The sequence below is a fragment of the Oncorhynchus mykiss genome, chromosome 2, assembly GCF_057628025.1.
Source record: "Oncorhynchus mykiss isolate SJ-2025 chromosome 2, ASM5762802v1, whole genome shotgun sequence".
NCBI lineage: Eukaryota > Metazoa > Chordata > Actinopteri > Salmoniformes > Salmonidae > Oncorhynchus > Oncorhynchus mykiss.
The window spans coordinates 5,197,666-5,206,847 of record NC_143023.1 but is presented as its reverse complement, the minus strand read 5'-3'; positions in this window follow the sequence as shown (position 1 = coordinate 5,206,847).

Below are 9,182 nucleotides of genomic sequence, written 5' to 3'. Positions count from 1 at the left end.
CTCTCCCCTACCAGAGCAGCCAGCTCTCAGCTGGGTCTGTTAGGGAGTGGGGCTGCAACCTCTCCTTTACCAGAGCAGCCAGCTCTCAGCTGGGTCTGTTAGGGAGTCAGCCTGCATCCTCTCCCCTACCAGAGCAGCCAGCTCTCAGCTGGGTCTGTTAGGGAGTGGGGCTGCAACCTCTCCTTTACCAGAGCAGCCAGCTCTCAGCTGGGTCTGTTAGGGAGTCAGCCTGCATCCTCGCCCCTACCAGAGCAGCCAGCTCTCAGCTGGGTCTGTTAGGGAGTCAGCCTGCATCCTCGCCCCTACCAGAGCAGCCAGTTCTCAGCTGGGTCTGTTAGGGAGTCAGCCTGCATCCTCGCCCCTACCAGAGCAGCCAGCTCTCAGCTGGGTCTGTTAGGGAGTCAGAGAGGGAGGGAGGGGGGAGAGAGGGAGAGAGAGAAAATATATATATATCACCCTGTTCTTCTCAGGAATTGGAGTCTTCTTGTTCCAAGGAGACAGACAGGCAGTTTCCTGGCACAGTGAGGTGATTTGACTCCTTGAGGAGAAGACTCCCTGCGTCCCAAATCGCACCAGGGCCCATAGGTATCTGGTCAAAAGTAGTGCACTACATAGGGAATAGGGTGCACTGCCAGTTGGGACGCTATACTCTGTGTGGAGACAGCGGGCCTGAGGCCCTGAGTTGTCTTCTCTACAGGTGTCTGCTCTATCCGTATTGATGATAGGCTTCCATCAGACCACCTCATCTAGGTTAGCTCAGAGGGGGGGGGGGGGCCGTTAAATAACTACCTGGAACACTTTTTTAAATGATAGGACCTCCATGTGGACTGTTGTGTTTATGGTACTGTTTATGATGGTTTTAGAAAGGTCTAGAAACTGGTGTAGGATGGGAGGGGAAAACAGAGGAATCAGCAGTTGCTGAGATGAGTTGCAAATCTGATTGATTGATTGATGCAGATAGATTGATTGATGCAGATAGATTGATTGATTGATGCAGATAGATTGATTGATTGATTGATGCAGATAGATAGATAGATAGATAGATTGATTGATTGATTGATTGATGCAGATAGATAATGAGACAGTAACCACCTCAGACTAAACAAGTAGATGTTTTACTATGTGTAATGGAATCCAACCTGCTGATGCTGGAGAAGCGTCTGGATCATTGTGTTTGTATTGCGATTTGTTTTCAGCTGCCTGGAGAAACAGCACATCATTCCTATCATTTTTCCATGTATTGGAAGACAGGGTGGAAAAAAGATGACTGTAAAAACACGAGTTTTCCAACGCACCTTTGTAAATGAACTTTGACATGTAATGCTAAATTGCTACTTACTCTTCCATGACATTCCCTCTGAAGTCTCCAGTGAAGCTGGAAGGTTACACGTCTAGTATTTTCAAACTACTCAGAGGACATTGTTCTAAAGCAGTGTCCTAAGAGCCTGTGTGGTTCGTATAACCCTTTTCATAATGTAATGTGGGACTATTTCTAATTGGCGTTTCTATGTGACGTCACCCATCCTAAAAACCTAAAACTGGGACCTTCTAAGAAACCAATCCTTAAAGACTGTCCTATTTTTTCCTTTTTGTCAATTTTAGTGTAATAATGGAAGAGTCTATAGAATGTGGTATCTTTACAGTGGAAGAGTCTATAGAATGTGGTATCATTACAATGGAAGGATCTATAGAATGTGGTATCTTTACAATGGAAGAGTCTATAGAATGTGGTATCATTACAATGGAAGGATCTATAGAATGTGGTATCTTTACAGTGGAAGAGTCTATAGAATCTGGTATCTTTACAATGGAAGAGTCAATAGAATGTGGTATCTTTACAATGGAAGAGTCAATAGAATGTGGTATCATTACAATGGAAGAGTCTATAGAATGTGGTATCTTTACAATGGAAGGATCTATAGAATGTGGTATCTTTACAATGGAAGAGTCTATAGAATGTGGTATCATTACAATGGAAGGATCTATAGAATGTGGTATCTTTACAGTGGAAGAGTCTATAGAATCTGGTATCTTTACAATGGAAGAGTCAATAGAATGTGGTATCTTTACAGTGGAAGGATCTATAGAATGTGGTATCTTTACAATGGAAGAGTCTATAGAATGTGGTATCATTACAATGGAAGGATCTATAGAATGTGGTATCTTTGCAGTGGAAGAGTCTATAGAATGTGGTATCTTTACAATGGAAGAGTCAATAGAATGTGGTATCTTTACAATGGAAGGATCTATAGAATGTGGTATCTTTACAGTGGAAGAGTCTATAGAATGTGGTATCTTTACAGTGGAAGGATCTATAGAATGTGGTATCTTTACAATGGAAGAGTCTATAGAATGTGGTATCATTACAATGGAAGGATCTATAGAATGTGGTATCTTTACAATGGAAGGATCTATAGAATGTGGTATCTTTACAATGGAAGAGTATATAGAATGTGGTATCTTTACAGTGGAAGGATCTATAGAATGTGGTATCTTTACAATGGAAGAGTCTATAGAATGTGGTATCATTACAATGGAAGGATCTATAGAATGTGGTATCTTTACAATGGAAGAGTCTATAGAATGTGGTATCTTAACAGTGGAAGAGTCTATAGAATGTGGTATCTTTACAATGGAAGAGTCTATAGAATGTCGTATCTTAACAGTGGAAGAGTCTATAGAATGTGGTATCTTTACAATGGAAGAGTCTATAGAATGTCGTATCTTAACAGTGGAAGAGTCTATAGAATGTGGTATCTTTACATTGGAAGAGTCTATAGAATGTGGTATCTTTACAGTGGAAGAGTCTATAGAATGTGGTATCTTAACAGTGTAAGAGTCTATAGAATGTGGTATCTTTACAATGGAAGGATCTATAGAATGTGGTATCTTTACAGTGTAAGAGTCTATAGCATGTGGTATCTTTACAATGGAAGGATCTATAGAATGTGGTATCTTTACAATGGAAGGATCTATAGAATGTGGTATCTTTACAATGGAAGGATCTATAGAATGTGGTATCTTTACAATGGAAGGATCTATAGAATGTGGTATCTTAACAATGGAAGAGTCTATAGAATGTGGTATCTTTACAATGGAAGAGTCAATAGAATGTGGTATCTTTACAGTGGAAGGATCTATAGAATGTGGTATCTTTACAATGGAAGAGTCTATAGAATGTGGTATCATTACAATGGAAGGATCTATAGAATGTGGTATCTTTACAGTGGAAGAGTCTATAGAATGTGGTATCTTTACAATGGAAGAGTCAATAGAATGTGGTATCTTTACAGTGGAAGGATCTATAGAATGTGGTATCTTTACAATGGAAGAGTCTATAGAATGTGGTATCATTACAATGGAAGGATCTATAGAATGTGGTATCTTTACAGTGGAAGAGTCTATAGAATGTGGTATCTTTACAATGGAAGAGTCAATAGAATGTGGTATCTTTACAATGGAAGGATCTGTAGAATGTGGTATCTTTACAGTGGAAGAGTCTATAGAATGTGGTATCTTTACAGTGGAAGGATCTATAGAATGTGGTATCTTTACAATGGAAGAGTCTATAGAATGTGGTATCATTACAATGGAAGGATCTATAGAATGTGGTATCTTTACAATGGAAGGATCTATAGAATGTGGTATCTTTACAATGGAAGAGTATATAGAATGTGGTATCTTTACAGTGGAAGGATCTATAGAATGTGGTATCTTTACAATGGAAGAGTCTATAGAATGTGGTATCATTACAATGGAAGGATCTATAGAATGTGGTATCTTTACAATGGAAGAGTCTATAGAATGTGGTATCTTTACAGTGGAAGAGTCTATAGAATGTGGTATCTTTACAATGGAAGAGTCTATAGAATGTGGTATCTTTACAATGGAAGAGTCTATAGAATGTGGTATCATTACAATGGAAGGATCTATAGAATGTGGTATCTTTACAATGGAAGAGTCTATAGAATGTGGTATCTTAACAGTGGAAGAGTCTATAGAATGTGGTATCTTTACAATGGAAGAGTCTATAGAATGTCGTATCTTAACAGTGGAAGAGTCTATAGAATGTGGTATCTTTACATTGGAAGAGTCTATAGAATGTGGTATCTTTACAGTGGAAGAGTCTATAGAATGTGGTATCTTAACAGTGTAAGAGTCTATAGAATGTGGTATCTTTACAATGGAAGGATCTATAGAATGTGGTATCTTTACAGTGTAAGAGTCTATAGAATGTGGTATCTTTACAATGGAAGGATCTATAGAATGTGGTATCTTTACAATGGAAGGATCTATAGAATGTGGTATCTTTACAATGGAAGGATCTATAGAATGTGGTATCTTTACAATGGAAGGATCTATAGAATGTGGTATCTTAACAATGGAAGAGTCAATAGAATGTGGTATCTTTACAATGGAAGGATCTATAGAATGTGGTATCTTTACAGTGGAAGAGTCCATAGAATGTGGTATCTTTACAGTGGAAGGATCTATAGAATGTGGTATCTTCACAATGGAAGAGTCTATAGAATGTGGTATCATTACAATGGAAGGATCTATAGAATGTGGTATCTTTACAATGGAAGGATCTATAGAATGTGGTATCTTTACAATGGAAGAGTCTATAGAATGTGGTATCTTTACAGTGGAAGGATCTAAAGAATGTGGTATCTTTACAATGGAAGAGTCTATAGAATGTGGTATCATTACAATGGAAGGATCTATAGAATGTGGTATCTTTACAATGGAAGAGTCTATAGAATGTGGTATCTTTACAGTGGAAGAGTCTATAGAATGTGGTATCTTTACAATGGAAGAGTCTATAGAATGTGGTATCTTTACAATGGAAGAGTCTATAGAATGTGGTATCATTACAATGGAAGGATCTATAGAATGTGGTATCTTTACAATGGAAGAGTCTATAGAATGTGGTATCTTAACAGTGGAAGAGTCTATAGAATGTGGTATCTTTACAATGGAAGAGTCTATAGAATGTGGTATCTAAACAGTGGAAGAGTCTATAGAATGTGGTATCTTTACATTGGAAGAGTCTATAGAATGTGGTATCTTTACAGTGGAAGAGTCTATAGAATGTGGTATCTTTACAGTGGAAGAGTCTATAGAATGTGGTATCTTAACAGTGTAAGAGTCTATAGAATGTGGTATCTTTACAATGGAAGAGTCTATAGAATGTGGTATCTTAACAGTGGAAGAGTCTATAGAATGTGGTATCTTTACAATGGAAGAGTCTATAGAATGTCGTATCTTAACAGTGGAAGAGTCTATAGAATGTGGTATCTTTACATTGGAAGAGTCTATAGAATGTGGTATCTTTACAGTGGAAGAGTCTATAGAATGTGGTATCTTAACAGTGTAAGAGTCTATAGAATGTGGTATCTTTACAATGGAAGGATCTATAGAATGTGGTATCTTTACAGTGTAAGAGTCTATAGAATGTGGTATCTTTACAATGGAAGGATCTATAGAATGTGGTATCTTTACAATGGAAGGATCTATAGAATGTGGTATCTTTACAATGGAAGGATCTATAGAATGTGGTATCTTTACAATGGAAGGATCTATAGAATGTGGTATCTTAACAATGGAAGAGTCAATAGAATGTGGTATCTTTACAATGGAAGGATCTATAGAATGTGGTATCTTTACAGTGGAAGAGTCCATAGAATGTGGTATCTTTACAGTGGAAGGATCTATAGAATGTGGTATCTTCACAATGGAAGAGTCTATAGAATGTGGTATCATTACAATGGAAGGATCTATAGAATGTGGTATCTTTACAATGGAAGGATCTATAGAATGTGGTATCTTTACAATGGAAGAGTCTATAGAATGTGGTATCTTTACAGTGGAAGGATCTAAAGAATGTGGTATCTTTACAATGGAAGAGTCTATAGAATGTGGTATCATTACAATGGAAGGATCTATAGAATGTGGTATCTTTACAATGGAAGAGTCTATAGAATGTGGTATCTTTACAGTGGAAGAGTCTATAGAATGTGGTATCTTTACAATGGAAGAGTCTATAGAATGTGGTATCTTTACAATGGAAGAGTCTATAGAATGTGGTATCATTACAATGGAAGGATCTATAGAATGTGGTATCTTTACAATGGAAGAGTCTATAGAATGTGGTATCTTAACAGTGGAAGAGTCTATAGAATGTGGTATCTTTACAATGGAAGAGTCTATAGAATGTGGTATCTAAACAGTGGAAGAGTCTATAGAATGTGGTATCTTTACATTGGAAGAGTCTATAGAATGTGGTATCTTTACAGTGGAAGAGTCTATAGAATGTGGTATCTTTACAGTGGAAGAGTCTATAGAATGTGGTATCTTAACAGTGTAAGAGTCTATAGAATGTGGTATCTTTACAATGGAAGGATCTATAGAATGTGGTATCTTTACAGTGTAAGAGTCTATAGAATGTGGTATCTTTACAATGGAAGGATCTATAGAATGTGGTATCTTTACAATGGAAGGATCTATAGAATGTGGTATCTTTACAATGGAAGGATCTATAGAATGTGGTATCTTTACAATGGAAGGATCTATAGAATGTGGTATCTTAACAATGGAAGAGTCTATAGAATGTGGTATCTTTACAATGGAAGAGTCAATAGAATGTGGTATCTTTACAGTGGAAGGATCTATAGAATGTGGTATCTTTACAATGGAAGAGTCTATAGAATGTGGTATCATTACAATGGAAGGATCTATAGAATGTGGTATCTTTACAGTGGAAGAGTCTATAGAATGTGGTATCTTTACAATGGAAGAGTCAATAGAATGTGGTATCTTTACAGTGGAAGGATCTATAGAATGTGGTATCTTTACAATGGAAGAGTCTATAGAATGTGGTATCATTACAATGGAAGGATCTATAGAATGTGGTATCTTTACAGTGGAAGAGTCTATAGAATGTGGTATCTTTACAATGGAAGAGTCAATAGAATGTGGTATCTTTACAATGGAAGGATCTGTAGAATGTGGTATCTTTACAGTGGAAGAGTCTATAGAATGTGGTATCTTTACAGTGGAAGGATCTATAGAATGTGGTATCTTTACAATGGAAGAGTCTATAGAATGTGGTATCATTACAATGGAAGGATCTATAGAATGTGGTATCTTTACAATGGAAGGATCTATAGAATGTGGTATCTTTACAATGGAAGAGTATATAGAATGTGGTATCTTTACAGTGGAAGGATCTATAGAATGTGGTATCTTTACAATGGAAGAGTCTATAGAATGTGGTATCATTACAATGGAAGGATCTATAGAATGTGGTATCTTTACAATGGAAGAGTCTATAGAATGTGGTATCTTTACAGTGGAAGAGTCTATAGAATGTGGTATCTTTACAATGGAAGAGTCTATAGAATGTGGTATCTTTACAATGGAAGAGTCTATAGAATGTGGTATCATTACAATGGAAGGATCTATAGAATGTGGTATCTTTACAATGGAAGAGTCTATAGAATGTGGTATCTTAACAGTGGAAGAGTCTATAGAATGTGGTATCTTTACAATGGAAGAGTCTATAGAATGTCGTATCTTAACAGTGGAAGAGTCTATAGAATGTGGTATCTTTACATTGGAAGAGTCTATAGAATGTGGTATCTTTACAGTGGAAGAGTCTATAGAATGTGGTATCTTAACAGTGTAAGAGTCTATAGAATGTGGTATCTTTACAATGGAAGGATCTATAGAATGTGGTATCTTTACAGTGTAAGAGTCTATAGAATGTGGTATCTTTACAATGGAAGGATCTATAGAATGTGGTATCTTTACAATGGAAGGATCTATAGAATGTGGTATCTTTACAATGGAAGGATCTATAGAATGTGGTATCTTAACAATGGAAGAGTCAATAGAATGTGGTATCTTTACAATGGAAGGATCTATAGAATGTGGTATCTTTACAGTGGAAGAGTCCATAGAATGTGGTATCTTTACAGTGGAAGGATCTATAGAATGTGGTATCTTCACAATGGAAGAGTCTATAGAATGTGGTATCATTACAATGGAAGGATCTATAGAATGTGGTATCTTTACAATGGAAGGATCTATAGAATGTGGTATCTTTACAATGGAAGAGTCTATAGAATGTGGTATCTTTACAGTGGAAGGATCTAAAGAATGTGGTATCTTTACAATGGAAGAGTCTATAGAATGTGGTATCATTACAATGGAAGGATCTATAGAATGTGGTATCTTTACAATGGAAGAGTCTATAGAATGTGGTATCTTTACAGTGGAAGCGTCTATAGAATGTGGTATCTTTACAATGGAAGAGTCTATAGAATGTGGTATCTTTACAATGGAAGAGTCTATAGAATGTGGTATCATTACAATGGAAGGATCTATAGAATGTGGTATCTTTACAATGGAAGAGTCTATAGAATGTGGTATCTTAACAGTGGAAGAGTCTATAGAATGTGGTATCTTTACAATGGAAGAGTCTATAGAATGTGGTATCTAAACAGTGGAAGAGTCTATAGAATGTGGTATCTTTACATTGGAAGAGTCTATAGAATGTGGTATCTTTACAGTGGAAGAGTCTATAGAATGTGGTATCTTTACAGTGGAAGAGTCTATAGAATGTGGTATCTTAACAGTGTAAGAGTCTATAGAATGTGGTATCTTTACAATGGAAGGATCTATAGAATGTGGTATCTTTACAGTGTAAGAGTCTATAGAATGTGGTATCTTTACAATGGAAGGATCTATAGAATGTGGTATCTTTACAATGGAAGGATCTATAGAATGTGGTATCTTTACAATGGAAGGATCTATAGAATGTGCTATCTTTACAATGGAAGGATCTATAGAATGTGGTATCTTAACAATGGAAGAGTCTATAGAATGTGGTATCTTTACAATGGAAGGATCTATAGAATGTGGTATCTTTACATTGGAAGAGTCTATAGAATGTGGTATCTTTACAATGGAAGGATCTATAGAATGTGGTATCTTTACAATGGAAGAGTCTATAGAATGTGGTATCTTTACAATGGAAGAGTCTATAGAATGTGGTATCTTTACAGTGGAAGAGTCTATAGAATGTGGTATCTTTACAATGGAAGAGTCTATAGAATGTGGTATCTTTACAATGGAAGAGTCTATAGAATGTGGTATCTTTACAATGGAAGAGTCTATAG